The sequence below is a fragment of the Kryptolebias marmoratus genome, linkage group LG15, assembly GCF_001649575.2.
Source record: "Kryptolebias marmoratus isolate JLee-2015 linkage group LG15, ASM164957v2, whole genome shotgun sequence".
Lineage (NCBI taxonomy): Eukaryota > Metazoa > Chordata > Actinopteri > Cyprinodontiformes > Rivulidae > Kryptolebias > Kryptolebias marmoratus.
In genome coordinates this window covers 10,136,143-10,156,524 of record NC_051444.1, presented here as the reverse complement: position 1 = coordinate 10,156,524, position 20,382 = coordinate 10,136,143, and the positions used below count along the sequence as shown (strand labels likewise).

The window sequence follows — 20,382 nt, the reverse complement described above, 5'->3', positions numbered from 1 at the left end:
TGCCAATCCCAACGCCACCCAAAAAAGAAGTAGAAGAGAAGAAAATCAATCAAACCCATTAAAGTTTATAAATACTGTATGTAACGCTTTGAATTGGGGTAGTTAAGCTGACTGAGGATTTTTTTTTTTTTTTTCAGAAAAAGAAAAACAGAAGCTGGAAGCTGGAAAGAATAAGTGCAATAATTTACCTACCTTTAACACTGACAGGAATAATCATGCCCCAATGTAAGCTTCTTTTAAATATTGATTTGTGTACATTTCTGAGCCTGATGTGGGCTGTGGGAGCAGAAATCCTTACTGCACACATGTACCAGAAACACACATCTGATGTTTTCCAGTGTAATGTTCCTCTTATATATTTTATAGTTGGGCTTCCCTTCAGCTGAAATTGTAGAAAACAGAACAGAACAAAATGTCTTCATTGTGCATTTACATTAAAGGAACACCTGTTGATTTTTCTGCATTGTTTTCTGTTTAATATACCAAGCATAAACATTTATCCTCAGCATGATTTTAACTGCAGTCTGTTCCGTGTGAAACCTCATACTTACAAACACGCAGTGCTTACTCATGGCTTTATATGGGTGCCGAGATTGCTTAGTGAGCATAGACCAACTGTATGCAAGTCAACTAAAAAAATCATGGTCTAAACTACCGCACTAAACAAAACTGTAAAGCTCAATATCAATAAAAGATTATTAGAAAAAAAACATGGACACTTTTTTTCTACATCAGGTTCAAGGAAAGGTGGGTTAGGGAGTGTGGAAATAGGACTGCAAGGGTGTTTGTGTGTTGGTACAAAAGACAGAGCATGGGAAAGAAAAGAGGTGAGTAGAGATAGGATATGGAGAAATTTCTCTGGGGACCTTAAACAAACTGACTAAAGTGGTCCTGTTTTCTGATCAGGCAAAGAGAAAAGAACACTTAGCACTGCTGGAGACACTCTAAACAGCCACTGAGGAATTAGCCTGTTACTGGGAAACTTAACGGTGCCTGTACTGGGCCATGTCCCCGACCAAGTTCTACTAAAATAGAGCAGGCCATAAACAGCAACTAACAAATGCATCCATGCTTACACACAACTATCCTCCAGCCACATTCATTTACACAGGTGCATAAAATAGATGTTGCACAGGATGTATTGCGATAAGCAAAGCACTCTGGACGATTGTCTCAAACTGGCACAGACAAACACGTAAACTTCTACAAACCAAGATACCAGATGCAGTAGAGTGTCTCTGAGGAGAAGCGGTACATAATGAATGGGTCCCCTCACACTTTCCAGAAAAGTGTTGCATGTAACTTCAAGGAAAATATGTTTCCACTGAGGAAAAGAAATGACCTTATTCCTTCTTCATGTTTACACAAAGTTTGCCTGCATCACCAGGTTTGGCCTCACAAACACAAGCTTAAATTTAGACCCCATGATGTCAACACAAACACAGAATAAAAAGTTCATTTCTAATTAGATGCCCCCCTCTCCCCTTCCCTTTTCTTTCTAAAGTTCATTTCAATTAGTCCCACCTCGGCCCCACTTTCAGGTCTCAGTGATTTGTCAATGCCTCAAACTCCTATGTAGTGCAGTGTGGTCACAATGCAGCGTGTATTATTTATTTATTTATTTTTTGCATGCATGCATGCTACTGTTTATGCTATATGTGTGACCTTGACAAAAAAGGGACTCCAGTGCCCTTGACATTTAATTCTTGTTCTTATGATGAATTGCAGGGGTTATTTGCTAGTTCACAGGAGAGAAGCGCAAATCCCTGTTTTGTCCCCCAACACTAAGACAGAATGCAGAGACGGTTATTAGAATAACTATTCTGGAAATGTGACTGTTATCCTATACAGAATTTATTTCCTTTTATAACTGTAATATTTTAAATAATCCATAAATATGTCAATTTAATGAACTACCTCAAAGAGAAAACATACTTAACATTGTTAGACTCGTGAAAACAATTGTGGTGCTATTTAACTCTACATAAAAATAAAACATATGAAAATGTGTATTTTACCAAATATTTTGCAGAAATGTGTCACAAATGACCATGTGATGGACAAGTTTTTTTTTTGTTTTTTTTTCTTGAGTCTTAAAGATGATTTTATACTGTTAAGATGTAATATATCAGAGGCATCACACATTATATTTAGATGACTTACTATATACTGTATCATCATCTTATAGGTGCCAAAGCTATATGTTCTATGCTGGGTTCTCAAAGTGTACTATGTCTGTGCTGTCCATTTTGTGACACCCTCACATAAGCCGATCAATCAGCTGTAATGAAACCCATCAGGTCACCTTTGAAATTTATCATTTTTTGTGTGCGTAAAATGAAACCTCTCCTTGATGGTATGGAAGCTAAATTTAGGTTACCTATATGCTAACATATCCTTATACCTCCTCTTTTTGAAAAAAAAAAAAAAGCTTTATGATTTATGCTGAGATATTGAGACCATACATATGCTCTTGCACTTGCTGATCTCAGATATCTGATTTTCTGTTCCTATTAGTTGCAATTAATCTGGAATTCACATGTAAAATTTTGTTTTGAAGTTAATGCTTGGAATTTCAAAGTTAAAAAAATAAAAATTGTGATGTGTAGCTCAAAAACAGCAATTACCCTTTTACTAATTTTCTTCATCCTTTGGTGTGTTTTTTTCTTGCTTGCTGGAGTTTTGAGGTGCTTAGCGTCTCTTGTTTGCACACAATTCGTCTGTGATTATTGCTCGCTTCAAGCCTCACCCACATTTAAGCATCTTCTCACGAAGCAACTCTGTTTGCACAGATTTTTTGCCAAGAACTTTTTTGCATTTTAAGGATTATGCTTAAAGATTCATTAAGATAAGCAATCATATTGACAGATCACGTTGTTTGTGTTAAATGCAGGCAAAATCAGTGTCAGAAGGATGCATGATGTAAATTGGCTCTGTAAGTTAGAAAAAGAACCAAAGTTCTCAGCAAATAATTTTGAAACGAGTGGTAAAATTTCCAACACTTTATTTAATTAAAAAATATATATTATTTTATTTATTTTTAGGACAACAGTCCTCTCAAATCAGAGTTCAGGTCTTGACTATAGTGCTTATTTTTTGCAGACAACATTAAAAATAAACCTTATTCGAGCATTTACTGGAAAACAAGCTTTTCTTATGTGTTTGTTGATTTGTTTATTTATTTCCTTATTTTGCCGTTCTCATTTTTTTCCTGCTGAACGCAGCTGCTTGGGCCCTGCCATGCAGAAAAGCCCAATATGGCCTCGTCTGTAAATCGGAGTCCGGGGGCCACAACACAAAAAAACAAGGGAGAACCACCCAGCGAAATTTAGCACACGATGGCTCCCAATGGGCATCATTTGGGGACCGAAGACTTTTTTTCCCCTCTCATTCTCTCTTTTCTTTTTCCTGCATGGTGAGCAAGTTGGAAAGCGCTGCCCCAACATTGCTGCTGACACAACCACTCAGGGACGGCTGTAACAGCTCTCTTAGCGTGGCACCTGTTATTGAGCCATCAGAGGAGCGGAGAATGAGAAAAAGAAAATTGGGAAGGGAGAAAAAGAACACAGATGGGAGCAGGAGGAAGGAAACATGGCAGGAAAGAGTGAAACGTAGTTTTAATTTAGGGATCTCGTAATTTTTCGGCCCCTGGAAAACAAATATACCAGGTTGCTTCTTTCTCTCTTTTTTCTTTTTTTCTTAATTTCTATTCCTTTCCACTCAGGTAAACAACTTGATCAAAATGAAATTTACATACAGTTAAATAGCTAAAACAGTATTTGTATTTCATAAAAATATTTAAGGGTCACAGTTTTGTTCCTCTTGTTTAGTTTATCACATTTTCTTTTGAGTTTTTCTTTTCCGTTTCATTGCATCTTAAATTACTTCACAATCCAGTGTGTCTTTTACACAACTGCTTTCCATTTGTCTTCATTCCCTTAACACAATTGGTTTTCAGATTGAAGTGATTCATAATGCTTTCATCAAACTTGTAATGATCTTAAACACTCCCCACATCTACAGTCTCACTAAGATAAATGACCTAGACAAGTACAGTAAAAGGAGAAGTATTAATAGCAGATGATGTTCTGTGTTTTCATTCTCAATTGATTTTCTTTGAGTTGATTCAGAATAGAGGTCAAAGATATTAGATATATTTTTTGCACCAGGTTATCATACTTGTTTATAGAAACAAAACCCACCAATGTGAGGAAACAATAGAGAGGAGGAAAAACATTTTGGTTTGTTTTCTCTCCCTGCTAATCATCAGAGGTACACAGCAAGCCGCTGTCCATTCAAGCAAAGCAGCTGTATCCCTCAGTAGAACAATCAAAATGGATTAAACCAACCACGCTCCAGCTGCCTCCGCGCAAATCAGATATGCCTGCGATGATGATAATCAATCCATAATAAAATAACACAACATAAATCTGATAGTGTTGTTCCAACAATTTTAATAACATAGATTTAAATATTGCCATGTGCACTGGAGTGATTTACTGATGAAAAAGTGCTATCAAGCTTATATACAACCTGTTTCTGGTGGCCCGCCAATAATTCCATTAACTGCATTGTTCAAACTCATTATGCGATGAGAAACACAATAATAATCACAGGACTACAAACGCACAGTTTCTCCTATTGAACTAATCACTTTCGCCCACATTATTATTCTCTCTTCCTCTTCCTCTCTGCCCAGCTCGCTTTCATCATAAATCCTGGGGGAGGCTGCTGTATAAATCCCCAGTGCTGAATTAGTATTGTAATTTCTAGTATCCATGCATGCTTCACTAACACAGACCTTGAAGTTATTAATCTGGAGGGGGACAGGTGTCACAGAAACAATATGCTGAGCAGTTGGCATAGACATGCAGACCCCACCCCTGCCCAAAACTAGATAGATAGATAGATAGATAGATAGATAGATAGATAGATAGATAGATAGATAGATAGATAGATAGATAGATAGATAGATAGATAGATAGATAGATAGATAGATAGATAGATAGATAGATAGATAGATAGATAGATAGATAGATAGATAGATAGATAGATAGATTTTAAAATTAGGGTAAATTATTTTGTTCTAATAACATTTTGTCTAAAAAGTAAATAGATACTGATTCACAAATCACTGCATTGGCTTTCTGTTCACATTTTACACCATTTCTGCTTCTGTATTTAACTGAAACATTGCAGTACTGCAAAAAAGAACACATGTGAAGGCCAAGAGTTGTTTCTTTTATTTTGTCTGTTGCTAATTGTCAATGTGCTGTGCAACACAGTGGAGCAGTGGTTAGAGCTATCGCCTCACAGGGAGACGATCACAGGATTTCCTCCTGGCCTGGCACCTGTCTGGGTGGAGTTTGCACATTTGCGTGGGTTTACTCTGGGTACTCCGGTTTCCTCTCACAGACCAAAAACATTCATGTTAGGTTAATTGGTAACTCTAAATTGTCCCTTGGTGAGCGTGTGAAGAATTGCTTGTCTCTATGTCACCTCGTGATGGACTTGCAACCTGTTCAGGGTGTACCCTGCCTCTCGCACAGTGACATGCCTGCTGGAAATACGCACCAGCTTCCCACACCCAATTTTCAATGTGATGCCAGTGACAAGTTTAAAAAAAGTAAAAGAGGATCACAAAAACATTTATACATTTAAACGTGATAAAAATGAATAAAAAGAAACGAATAAAAAGAAATAAAAAACAACTAATCTGAGAAGATTGTTCATATAAATAGGTGAAACAGTTTAATAATAAATGTGCCCCATCCTAGCCTTTTTTAAACACATTCCTGACAAAGACATATTAATAATCACATAATGTATGTAAATTTAGAAAAAAAAATATATTTGTGCTATTTTCAACTAAACAAAGGGACACAATTATTTGCAAATGATTGCATTTCTCATTTATATCTCCAACAGTGTTCAAGCTTCTGTCAAAGAGGGTTGGGATTGCATGAGACTAAAAACACAAAAAACATAAAAGCACAAAGATACTTTTGAACTTGCTAAAGAAGAATAATGTTGCCTCTTTTGATTTTTAAGAGTTTCTAAGTTGAGTTGTTTTGAAAAACCACAATCTGTTTATTGTGTTTGCCACCTTTCTGATAGTCAAACTGTTAAACCACACATATGGCCCACTGACAAACACGACAGATAAAACACTTCACTTTTGTTTAGACATCAGCTCCTTTTTTCATGCAAGCCTTTTAAGTGATCAAAAAGACCTGGGGATATTTTGATGTTGTTTGTGGAGAAATGCGGGGAAGAGAGAGGCAAAGGAGGTGTCATCCAGTGATTTACAGCTTGGGTCCTCTGTCACACAACGCCGTGTCTGCTGGGAAATAATGTGACATGTGTTCAACATATCCAGGCAAAGGGGTATGGAGGAATGGAGAAAGAGGAGGCTGTAGAAGACAGAGTGATGGGATGAAAAGGGAAGGGTTGGAAGAGAGGAAAGAGAGAGAGGACACAATCAATTCACCAACCTAATCTCCATCATGTCATCACCTGTCAGCATAGATTTAAGAAGAAAGCATTTGAGAGACCTTCCAGAGCTGTACTTTGATCAATGTGTTGGTCCAGATCTTACTGATACACACATGGTCTCGCAAACAGCCCCTTAACACAGCTGACCCTTACCTGACTGAGTCATTGGGAAACACTCAACCAAAATACCCACCTACTCCTACTCCCAGATAAAACCGTTTCTTTTTCAGCTACAAATGAAAATTCTTATAGCAAAAAGTCATCATCAGAATGACCAAAGACAAATAAAGCCAAACTTTCCTCATGTTAGACTTACATTTCCTTTTGGCCCTTAATTCTAAGTCACTATAGGGTAGAGGTTACAGTATTCTACAACAAAATAAAATACCCCTTCAAGATTACAGTACACAATCAGTATCAAAAAGCCTTTACATGAACAGTTGAGATGTGAGTATGAAGATATATGCTGTGTCACTATCTAACCTGTATTTGATTTCAACATGCAATATAATTTTCTGATAAAAATTATTGACAACTATACCAAACTTTTTACATGAAAAGTTTCCAACTAGACAATAAATGGTTGCTGTGACAATTAAAGTAAAATAGAACTATGGCACTTCCTTTAGCTATTTTATGCTTGTTTAGGATAATCAACAATAATACTAATGATACAATTTGCAAGTTTCTTTGCTAGAACAGTTTGTAGTTCTTTGTTTAAAGTGTACTGCTGAAACAAATGACCACATGATATATACAGTATGAATTGCATTTAAAGGTTTGGAGGTTAGCCTGTTTTACTTTGTTCAGGAACACAAAGGGTGTTGAAGTCCATCCCAGCTGTCACCCTACAAGTAGCAGGGTAAACCCTTAACAAGTCGCAAGTCCATCTTGGGGCCAAAGAGGTTGTAATCAAATTTCTTAAAAGGTTCTTCAAGTTTAAGTGCATTGATTTTAAAGAGAAGCTGTATTTTGTTCCAGGAATCAAGTGCAGTGAAATTAAGAGCAATCTTTTAATGTTCAGACCAAAGTTTTGTTGCATAAGGTAAAAGCAAGTCAGCAGAGCTTGTCTAATAAAATCCATTGTTATTTTGAATCAAATCTGATGGGTAATACAGACACTTTCCAATAGTCCCTTGCAAAATAAAATATGCCAATAAACTTTACTTTGGCTCTATTATAAAAATATTTTAGTTTTGCTTACCTTTGCTACTGATAACGTTTGGACAGGTTTACAAAAGAGACTTGTTATGACACCCACATGTTTTTCTAAGAGGTATGTGAAGATCATGATTCAGCAGAAAATGCAAAATGCTGAACATTAATAACAAAGTGTGACTGCAATGAGAAAGATGCTGGTATCTTTTGGCCAAGAGAGATGAGAGGTGTTAACCTTTCACCCATAACTGAAAATACCAGTGGGAAAGAAAACTGGAAGCACATATGGGCAAAATCATTTGAAAAGACAGAAAGTGATAGTGACAGAGTGAATAAATCGAGTCATTAAGCATGTGTTTGTGGGACCTAGCTCCCATATGACAGTGAAGGGTGGAAAGATGCTTCCCCATAAACAGACAAACAGATTGGCTCAATTGCCTCTCTCCTCTGGGCAATTCTTCCATTCTGCTTTCTAGGGAACACTTAGGACCTTCTCTCCCCTGGGCCTCTATAGGCCCAACTGCTTCTGCTGTTTCAAATTAAAGCATTCCCTCAATAAAATAAGATCTCTGTCTAAAGCAAATTTCATTTGAAAGCAAATCTCAATGAATTTATGCAGTAAGTAGCTGTGATTAAAACTGATTTAATTATGGATTCAATTGTTGAAAATGTTCATGCAAAGCAAAACGTGGCAAAGAACGGATGGATGGATGGATGGATGGATGGATGGATGGATGGATGGATGGATGGATGGATGGATGGATGGATGGACGGACGGACGGACAATGGGTGAATGAATGAATTTTTAAAAGTTTCAATTTGAAGAGTTATTTCATCTTTTTTGCTATGAATAAATAAATACACAATAAAAGGTAGTTTTTGTATCTCTATTCAAAATGAAGGAAATTATTTTTCTTGTTCACATATAGTTTCTTACTACAAATGTGTCATTTAAAACCTTTTACTGACAAAAATAAAATGAGTAAAGGTTCAGGTTTAATGGTCCATACTTGTGTACTTTTGTTGATAACATGTCTGTGCTGACTTATTGGATATACATTTTCACATCAAAAATTGGCTTTTATTTATTTATTTATTTATTTATTTTCAACACTGATTTTATTGATTTATTGATGAAAAAACATGTTAAAGTATGTGTTCATCACTGGGCCTCCTAAGCCAGGACTAAATGAATGACTTCTCTGGCCAGTAGAAACTGTTTGTAGCATACAGTAAAAAGAACAATCTACTTTTCAGCTCAAAATACAGTTTTTCATTTTTTTATGCTAAACATTCAGACTGCTCTTTTTGCTCAGGTGCCATTTGCTTCCGTTAACATCCATTACTGTGTTTTTAAGGTGCAGGCCAATCGTTATGTGAGTGATGGTATCCATCAATGTAGTGCATGTGCCGTAAAACTTTCTGCCATTAACAGATTGACTGACGTGGTCAACCCTTCGATTATCGCAGCAGAGCAGGCTGGATCAGAGAGAAAAACTAGACAGATTGAAAGCAATACACAGATTTAAAAAAAATAAAATAAACAGGTGCATTTGGAAAGTCATGGCTTATTTTTATTTTATTTTTATTTTTTTCTGTGATCACAGATCAGATTTGGCATCCAATTCAAATCATGCAACAAACAATGTTGGTTTTTAAAAAGAGTGCAAAAAAGGAAAGAAAGAAAGAAAAACACTTATATAAAGACAGGGAGCATTCTCTGGGTAATTTCCCACAGCTGTTGATTCAAAAGGAAAAACTTTATTTGGTCCAGATGGTCTTAGTCAGTTGCAGAACGAGAAAGCTGACTTCATTGGCTCCAGCCATGTGTTTTTCCTCCTGACAGAAATTAAACTGGTCGTTCGTTTGTCACCGCTCACTACACAGCTTAAAATGTCGCAATGAAACGTTCCATGGTGATAATGCACCATAATTACTCAAACGCCTGTTCTTTATCTGCAGCAGAGGGACAACAGAAGGAACATTTTTCTCAGATGAGATTGTAAAACTCATAGAGTCTGCTGCTCTATTCGCACACAAAAGAGGAAGAACACAGTGTCAAGTTTTGTTCTATTTAAGGTCAAAAAAGCCAGGAGCCTTTTACTGTCACGTTCAAAAGTTCAGGAAACAAAAATGTATCAGTTATCCCTTAAGCCAGAACTCCTGGAAACAGTTTGATATTAGTTTGTACAACTGATGAAGAAGACTTTTTTACATCTGCCTCCAACCAGCTGTAGCAGGCTGTAGAAATGTGTCACGCAAAATATTTATGTGTGACATGTGTATTTATTTTAGTAATCTGATGGGCACTGTTCTACTCGGTAGTTCCTTCACAGGTTAGTATTTTTGCAGCTTGGAAAGGAAGAGAGTTGGCGACACGAACAGCGGCACGTCTCAGCCCTCACAAATGAGGTGAAAAGCGTACTCTGTTGCGGGGGCGTGGAAAGGTTAGCAGCGGCCTGACAGACAGTTCAACATAAAATCAGTCATTTATCGGAAATAAAAGTAAGAGCATCTGAGCAGTCGCTGCTGCAGAGATGAAAGGCAGAAGCGTGGCAGAAGCTGAGTCATGGCAGCTGAAACTGACGAAGTAGAGAAACAAAAAATATCCACATGCAGATTTTTTTAACATTGTGCCGCAAATCCAAAAACGCTCATGAGTAGGCCGGAAAGAAACAGGCGTTACTAACTGACATTCAAACACGACCTGAAGTGGTTGTTTGACTCAGACCTCCACAGTCGCTCTTCCCTGGAACTACTCATTGAACTGATCAAAGAGATATTTGAATGGCCTATAAACTTAGCTGTGGGTTCAGTCCAGTTCTAATGCTTTGTAGGTAGAGTGTCAGGCGCTTGCTTTTTAGCTCAGTTTCACTTCTGTATTTTTTGATCTTTCTATCTCCCATAAGCTTACCTGCTACTCTGTTTGAAAAGTGACAAATGATGCATTGAACTTTTAACATGAAAGCTGAAAAATATATACCTTAAGGTATACTGTGGATGATTTCAACATTAAATATGTTTATTTATGACTGAAAATCACAGATATGGTTTCATATATTCAACCACATGTTTCAAAAAATGGCATTCATAAAGAAGTTTCACACATCATGTCCTTGATGAATGTCAATTAAAATAATTTTCAAATAAAAAACAAGTTATATTTGTTTAAATTTTCATAGTGATGAATAAGTAAAGACAATTGTGTACATTTTTTGAAGAATCTGAAAAGAAAAAAGAAGTTAACAATATTCTTTTTTTTTTAATTTGTGCTATAAGAAAAAAATTATATTGTGAAAAACAAACACCTATAATTATATGTAACCAAAAGCATACTACAAAAAAAAATCTATAATGGATAAATCAAACAAACAAAAACAAGGACAACGTTATAAAACATATGGGTCAATGCTCCAGTTTGTGCAATGCCGTTGTAGTTTGTGAAACACCAAATGAGTGTATTGTTGTTCTTCTTTCGTGAACACAGGATCTTTTTTTCTCAAGTCTTAATTTTTTAGCAAAAACACAAAACAAAAATGGTGCACTGCAAATCATATTAACACTCCTAACTGGAACTGAGGTTTTTTTTATTATTCACTAATATTTAAAGGCTAATTCTGTATCTAACGTCCATGATGATAAGTGATCTTCTGATTCAATAACTATTTGCTGAACAGAGTCATCATTTTTTACCTGAACCGGTGTAAAGTTACAATTCATTTATCAATTATTCAACAGGTGTATTATTTGAGGCCAAGATAGGATCACATTTCACTTTAAAATTAAAGTAGTTGACTATGCATAATTTAAAAAAAAAAGTATTATGCAATATGTTTGTCATAGAAAGAATCAAAACAACCATTTAGGACTATTTTTAGTTCACAAGAATAAAAAGTGCAGAGTCCATGTAAAGTAATTTTTACTGTATGTTTTTCTTTCCTAACCCCCCTTCTCATTGTGTTCTTAATAGTATGGCACAACTGATTATAATCTATGCTTTGAATGCTGCAAAACTGTAGTATTTAAAAAAAATGCTCTTTTTTAGTTTAGCCTTTTTTTGTTACCAGGTGTGTGTATGAATGGTTGTCTATGTGCATGTGTGTGTATCTTTGCAGAGTTATATGAGTCTATGTGAAACAAAATGGATAGAAAAAGGCTATTGAAAGATAAACCACAAGCATTTGCATCTCAGGAAATGTGTCAGCCGTATGGGACAGTCCCTACACCCTGAGCTTAAGAACGTTTTGACCTTGTTTTATACATACACGTAGTACACTCACAAACTGTTGAGAAACTGGCATTATTCGAGCAGCTTTTTCAGTCATGTGATGCAGTGGTTTGTCTCAAGTCTGAAAATGGAAAAATTACAACAAAAAGTCTGAAATCTTCGTTATATTATCATTAACGTTTTTTCCATTATGTTACTTGATGTTGTTATTGGTTTCCTTTTTCCAGTAATGTTGCATAAGGTTTTCCAATATTCATAATGGTGTGTTTTTCCATCTTTCACAGATCAAGACTTCATAGGCTTTTTAGATGAAAAAATTATCAATACAAGATGATGCATCAGCAAAAAAAGAAAAAGCCGTGACACATTGCCAACATTGTTCCTGTTGCCAGCATCAATAATTCAGCCTCTAGCTCGTAACTTTATTTTCAATGCATATTTTTTAAGCAACTATTATGGCAAGTGATTTTTAAACAATAAGTGGAGTAGTCCATTAAACTTTAAAAAAAAATTTTCCCCCATTCAAGAAGATGCAGGAAAGTATAGATAGCCGTCTGTGACCTGTTTCACTCTCTGAGATTTGCGCACAATGATGTGAGCAGTGGACTGTTTTCAAGTGACATTTTCTTTGTAGTTGTAGCTACAGTAAACATGAAAATCCTAACATGATAATTGTGGGGAAGCTGTGGTGAGCAAAGGATGATGTGTAGACTCCACATTTAAAATATGTGGTTTGAAAAGGAAGAGGGTCTCAGCTGAGGTGTAATTTTAGCATAGGAATTCCTAAATTTACCGTGTGTGTGTCTTTTGTTTTGTCAGTGATATATATATATATATATAAACTTACATCTTACTCTATTTGTTACACATAGCGGGTTCCACTTTCACTTCAAGCTCTGGTCCTCGGGGAGCTTGAGGGTTCTACGCAGAATCTTCGCCTTTCCTAGGACACAGATATCTGTTGGAGCCACTCTTCCAGTTTCGGGGTCACAGCACTGAGTTGCCCAATGACCATGGCACGACTGAGGCCTTGACTCTCCACGACTTCTTTATTTCCTCTTTCAGGCCTTGGTATGTCTCAAGCTTCTTGTGCTCCTTCTTTCTGATGTTACAGTCACTTGGGACCTCTACATCCACCACCATTGCTTTCTTATGTATTTTGTCAACCACCCCAATGTCTGGATGGTGGCAAATATGATGAGACTGCAAGAAAGTTAGCCACAACTAAGTACCTACAGAGGAAGGCAGGTCCAAAAGAGCCAGCTGAATGACAAGAACAAAGTTCAAGCCATCAACATGTATGCAGTGCCAGTCATCAGATACTAAGCTGGTATAAAACCTGGCCAAAGAATGATCAGAATTTACTGACATTAAGCCATGAAAGCTCTTCATAATGCTTGAAAGGTTTCACCCAGAATTCAATACCCTGAGACACTGAAAGAAAGGAGGGAGAGAAGTAGTCAGCATCAGAGCCACTGTACTGCTTGAAAGGTCCTGGAGTACATCAAGACGATAATCACCAATGATGAACTGAAAAGCAAAGGTCTCAGGCAGAAGAAACCCAATAGAGAACAGGAGGTACCATCATGAAAAGATAAACCCCTGTGCCTATGGTATATGCTGTGCATATACCATAGGCACAGGGACTTGAGGAAGTTGCCAATATCTACAAATCCTACCAGTGGCTATAGAGAGCAGGACTGAAGGATAGCACAGATACACTAATCATGGCAACACAAAAGTAGGCACTTAGCACAAGAGCAATAGGTGCTGGGATCAGAAGATGTAGGATTTGTAAAGATGTCCCTGAAATACTCCAGCACATAATAACAGGATGTAAGATACAGGCAGACAAAGCATCCATCGAACACCATAACCAACTAGATGAAACTGTACTGGAACATCTGTGCTGAGTATGGACTGGAGGTTCTATAGTTAAAGTAGGAGACTCCCTCAAGGGTGGAAAATGGTAGGGCCAAGATACTGTGGGACTTCCAGATCCAGACTGACAAACAGGTGATGGCTAGCCAACCAGACATTGTGGTGGTTGACAAACTACTGAAGAAGGCAGTGGATATAGATATAGGAATCCCAAGTGGCTGTAACATCAAGAAGAAGGAGCACGAGAAACTGAAGAAATACCAAGGGCTGAAAGAGGAAATAAGGAAGTTGTGGAGAGTCAAGGCCTCATTGGTAATAGTGGCCATTGGACTACTCAGTGCTGTGACCCCCAAACTGGAAGAGTGGCTCCAACAGATCCCAAGAACCACCTCAGAGATCTCTGTCCAGAAGAGCTCAGACCTAGGAACAACTAAAATACTGTGCAGAATCTTCAAGCACCCAGGCATCTGGTAAAGAACCTGAGCTTGAAGTGAAGCAGAACCACCCATGTGGAAAAAGTATGGTGAGAAAAACAATTCATGTATAATTTTGTGCATAAAAAGGTTGTCTATACAAATAAATCATTGTATTGCACAAAGCTACTTTAAAGAGTCCTCCCTCTATCCGGTGACATACTATATGACCTGACTACATTTCTCATTTGTTTGTACTGCTACTTAATAAATATTGATTTACTATTTTAATTACATTTTAATCTCAAAACACAGAGGTGCCAGGGTTATGACTCTCTCAAGCCACACCACAAATTTCCTGTTTGCAAATATTTATTGAGAAAGACATCCTGGGAGGGTCATAAAGCAGGTAGTGATCATTAAAAAAGAGAATAGTGCTCTACTATGTCTGCACAAGTGTCAAAATCAGAAAACACAGGTTGACCCCGCTTTCAGTCAGTTGCTTCTTTTTGTAATTTTTTTTACCATTACCATAAATGTTTTATTTTTTGCATATTAAATGCTTTTGTTTTTGTTTGAAGAAAACAAACTTTGAATCATTTGACAATATGTAAAGGTTTCTTTATCATCTTGAATAAAAATGAGGCCCATTTAGCTTTTTTAAAATAAGTTATAAAAACATATTTAAAAAAAATCCAATAAAAGCTTTAATTTATCAGGTGAAATTTTTATTAAAAATACAGGAATTTCCTATTGTAATTTTTAAATTTAAAATATCTTTAATACATAATCAAGTTTCAAACTTCTTACACCAGCTGTGTAGACAAACAATTCAAAACAAAAAAATATAATTTTACAAAATCACATACCAGTTTAGTACTGGATGTCTGAGGTTGTTCAAACCTTGAATCAGCACAAAATTTGAACATATTTTATGTTTTTTATAAACCTACATCTGTTGAGGTAAACACTAAGCCTCTTTCCTGACACCTTTCACTCCCCTAAAAGGTTTTTAATGTATTTTTGCCCCTCCTCCCGTTCCTTTTTGTTTCTCCTGTTCTTTTGCTATTTTTTTTCACTTTAATTCATGATATGTCCCTTACATACATATGTTTAGTGCATTAGGGTAATTGCGTGGCTAAAGAAATTAGAAGATGGTGGAGGTTTTATTTAATAAGAAAAAGCTGTAAATAAAGATAGGTAAATGCCATCATTTTAATCACATTTACCGTGAATTAGTAGACAAAGTGCAAAACCAAATACTCAATGGCAGTATGCAAGGGTTTTTATTTCAGAATAATCTATGCATCTAGTTTTCGCTTGGGTTGTTTCTGAGATCAAGGTGGCTGGTTTAATTGAGCAAGTACTGGACCCAGAGCTAGGAGAGCAAGCAGATGAGCATCGATAAACTATGAAATGGTTCCAATATGACCAATCGATGGGCTTTGTGAGCAGCTCTCTTGGGGCTTTGATTTTCCCCCAAACAACAATCCAGGATCTCTGCTCTTCAAAGACAAACTCCATCTTTCCTGTTATTGTTGTTGCTTTCCTCATGTTTGAGTGATGTCACCGAGGTCGATTTCACCTATGTCCATAAAGGCTCTCCCACACTTGAATCACCCGGGAGACAGCTTCTGTCAGTCTGTCAGTCTGTGCACCAATAAAGGTCAATCTCCTATGGTAATGGCCAATTGGGTCTGTTCCCATTATTGGCCCTCTGAGTTGTGGTCAACAGATGGAGAGCTGGCATCTCTGAACCAAGTTGCTCACCAGCATTTAGAAAATTGAGCTCTGATTCTAAGCACTGCTGTGTGACTTCACTTTTATCTTCCTTAGCTTGTATTGCCCTGTACATCAGTTCATCATCTGCAGTTCCTGTTTAAGGACAACCATTGCATTGTGGAGTCATAGGAGTACTGCCACTGAGGTCTAACCGTCTAACCATTTCAGCTAATTGCCTCATTAATGATTCACTGGTGTTAGGCTGCTCTAGCACTTCGCTGTGGGGAGCAAATTGTTCTGATTGGTTTGCTTCTGTCAATTATTGATGAGGCAGTGAGCTGAAGTGCTAACACCTGGCTTTGGAGATCAAAAAGGCCCTGCCTTCCCACCACACTGTTATCACACTCTGAGACCACATTCTGTCATGAAGGACTTCAGTCTTGACGGTTGCTGTTTTCAGAGAGTGACTGTAGCTTGCTCTATGTCAATGGTTATTAGGTGACAGAATATGGCCCTGCGCAAGGCAAAAGTCAGAGGAAAGACAGTAAATTTCGGACGATTATTGGACAGCCAATAGGTAGGCATCTTGATCAAACTAGATTGTAGAACTTGTATACATGTATAAGTATTAATATTGGATTTTTTTCCAATCAATAATAAATTGGTTTACCAACTAATGACTGACAATATGATGCATTTGAGAAAGTTTCATGCTAAGGGATCTATAGGCTAATATAAGGGATATATATATATATATATATATATATATATATATATATGTATGTATGTGTGTGTGGGGGTTTTCTTTTAGTTTTATTTATTTAAGCTTAGACAACACAATTTGGCAACACATGTACACATACAAACAAAAATCTAAAAGAAAAACTTTTCACTAAAAACCAATAGCTGACCACAAATTAGAGTACAAAATATATTTAAGCACATATTAAATTTTTTTCAATGCATAGCAGCACAAAAACTTTCTCTTGCTCTAGCCACAGCAAGACAAAGAACAAGGTGGTTAAATATATAAAAATAAATAAAAGTAACTTATACATTCTCAGTTGCTAAAATAAATACACCACAACTTCAGGAAGGAAGCTCAGTGAGTCCAACATGGGCAATATTCAAGTTTACAACTTTATATTTTGCAGGCATGTTTGGCGCGGTAACAGTATGCAGTGCAATGTCAATAGTTTCTTTGTTTATGGTGATTTATAATGGGTGCAGGAAGCACCTTTACAGTATGGTCATGTAATTGGATCTCCAGTAGATAGTCACTGAATTCCACTGCAGTCTCTGTGTCTAATGGCCCACCCACAAAGCACTCTTCTTGGCAACATGAATCAAGCTCACACAGCTCAGAATGCAGGGGAGTCTCACTAAACTTTATATAGTTTAAGATACAAAATAAATAATTAGTAATAGCAGATGTTAAGGACAGTTGTTTTGAATGGCAGTGGGTTAAACCAAAAACAAAGTGAAAAATGTACAGCAGACAAAGATTGGACTGTGATTTTATTTCATGTTTCTTTGGCCTTAATTAAAAGTGATTACAGAGTCACCCCCCATGCCAACACCACTGTCACTCCAAATCTCAGCCAAGTGGGTTTGGAGTGTACACTCACAGGGTGGTCACTCTGTCTTTGTTGTTGAACTGGCACCAGTGACAGCAGAGCCCACCCCAGACTCCAAATACAGCAGTTGTGACTCATTGTGTGAGACCGTAAACCTTCGAAGAGTAGACAGGGTTGAGACGAGTCCTGAGTAGCTCAGTCACAGTCTCACAGTGGACTTTATGAGTGTGGTTGTGTATGTGCATGCATGGTAGGACAGCATTAAAATGTGTGAAGGGATTGTGATCTGAAACACACTTTAATGACTTTTCTTTTTCATCCCTCTTCTTTCTTTCTTTCCCTTCTTTCTTTCTTTTTCTATTAACAGATAACCTCACGACTGAGCAGTGATGACATCAGAGCGGCTGACTAATCGCACCTACAAAGCACAACAATCATAATGAGGACAAGACCCACTAAATTCCCTCAAATTCCTTCAACAAAATTCATGGAAGTGTCTTCCTGCTCCTGTCTTTTTCCTTGGTATTTTATCTGCAGCTTTTATTTTCTTTCTTTCTACAAAACATGAAAAAAGAAGAAAAAACAAAGGACTCATAACCATGAAGATGATTTACACCAGATAAATACTTTGGAAAAACTATATTCTTTTCAGTGGGGAAGATCAATAATGCATGTTACTGTAAATACATAATTATAAAGCCCTGTTTGTATTCCTAAAGCAGGAAGCATACAAAGTTGCTGTCACCAAATTCATAAACCTTCATTACTGTGAATAGAGTACTCATGGTTTGATTTTTCACTAAAAATCTGAGTTTTTCTTATGTATCAAGGGCCCATGAAATGTTCATTTCAAATATAATTTCTGTTGTCTTTGGTGTTGTTTGAGCTGTAAAAATGTACTTCCTATTCTCTTTATGTAACAGCCTAGTCTTCCTCTCCAATAATTACAATAGAACGTGTAAATAGAGATGAGTGAGGATAACAGCATGGACAAGACTATTGTTTATATTTACCAGCCTGTTAGACCACAAGTCCCATTGAGTTTATAACATTTTGAAAAGTTTGAAAAATCACTTTTCAATAGCTAAAGACATATCTCCATGTATTTTGACAGTTTTTTCAATGTATATGAATAGATGCACAAAAGCATTAGTTATAAATATTGTCTTATATGGCAGAAACTCATTTGGTTTCTTCACTCTGTTTTACTGGGAAAACAGGCTAATCATTAGCCTGATTTAACACTGTTGGCAGTTACTTTTTTATCATTTCATATATGATTTAATGTTACTGTTCAATTTTCTCTTGAAGTACTTATTACAAGTTTTCCCCATTGCAATAACTGCCCTCTAAATACCCATATATTGCCTGTTGTAGCAAAGCTGCTGTCAGTCTGAATGGAACACCTTTTTTATTTTCCTTTGCATGGTTTCAAACCATGCTCTATTCCTGAGCCTATACATGGGCAAAAAAAGAGTGGAATTCCTCACTGCTTGCAATGTGGACATGAGGACTCTGACCTCCGTCTTCCATGAACTATGAAGATAAGCATATGCACTGACAGATAACATGCCCAGCCAATGGAACGGATGACCTCAAAGATTAGTCTTTCACTGCTGAAGACAGAAAACATTTGCATGGACAACAGGGAAAGAAAAACTAGCTTGTTGAACAGCTACTCTCCGCCATTGTGCATCTTCTACCTCTCAATGTGTGCTGTGCATCAAGGAGCTGATGTCTGATCACTGACTCCTTCTTTTATGCCCACAGTTCACTTCTCTGCTGCATGTCCCCTCAGAGCCTCATGTGGAAAGTTCAGCATTGAATGCTACATAGCAACGGGGAAAACAACAACTATTCACTTTGAAGCAAATGCACTCATTGCTTGTTGCTGTATATATGTATACTATGACCAGTATATGTAGTTTCAGATGCTGTACTCTGCATGTTAACTTGTAGATGGTACATGACAACTATTCATAGACAAGGACAAGCAGGTAGCCATTCAGTTGAACTGATCAACCAGTGTAAGTTCTCTGTCAGTTTTACACCTCCTTACTTTAATTTCTGAAAATGTAGATGACAGAAGCAATTTTATGCTTCCAGTTCTTAGTGCAACATGTCGTCCTCCATCGAAAGGTAGTCCCGATAACATGTAAACACTTTGTGAGAGACCCAACCCTCCTTTTTGATGTCAGACCAAGCATGAGGAGAAGAAGGGAGGGTGGGAAGGCAAAGCAAGGGTGCTCTAGTTAAGTGGCAGCAAACAAAGTGGCATGGGGCATCCTGCCAGCAGCTGTCTATTCATCTTGTGTCAAACAGATTTGCACATTTCAGTGAGTCTACACACTGACAGAGAAGTCCAAGAGCAGACCCGAGGAGAACAGTAAAAGGAGGCAAAACTTAAGCAAAATTTACTGTGCTCATGCTGAAATTAGTCCTAGCAACTACATGGTATTTTTTTCTGACCTCCTTGAAGAGCTCAATAACTCCTTGACCTCAAACTGTTAGCTCTCTGCAGTTCTCCGGGCTGTTATGACCTCACATCTTCTCTGAGGTTAACTTTGTGTTAATGAGCAGGCCTCTTAGCCTGACCAGATGTTCATCCTTTTGGTTAAATACCTGATACTCTCTGTGTTTTTTTTATTTATTTTTATCACTGCCCAGTGCATCTGTACACTTTCAGTACAAAGCTAAATTAAACCCTCACCAAGTAAAAAAATGAATAAACTACAAGAAAAGAAACCTGAAGTTTTTAGACTCCAACTACAAAGTGCATTTTTTTTTCCTGGACACAAACATAATTAAGTCAGACTTAAATTTAATCAAACAAATGTGTATTTTAATAGAAGATGAGACAAGCTGTGACAGATTTGGTCACTTTAGAGCCAGTGAGGAAATTTTCTTT

At 37.0% G+C, this 20,382-nt stretch overlaps 1 protein-coding gene across 5 annotated transcripts in view; it reads left to right on the top strand.

Annotated features, from left to right (window-relative positions):
- Nucleotides 1–20,107, top strand: part of mafa (v-maf avian musculoaponeurotic fibrosarcoma oncogene homolog a (paralog a)) — a 74,243-nt gene extending 54,136 nt beyond the window's left edge. For 3 of the 5 annotated variants that reach the window (XR_001808222.3, XR_001808219.3, XM_017404214.3), the window contains one exon: nt 17,842–20,107. The gene's annotated coding sequence lies outside the window, so the exon portion shown is untranslated. Of the gene's footprint in view, nt 1–137; nt 226–17,841 lie in introns of all 5 variants that reach the window. The other 2 variants (XR_001808223.3, XR_001808220.3) reach the window with 1 other exon arrangement.
- Nucleotides 20,108–20,382: the final 275 nt, after the last annotated feature.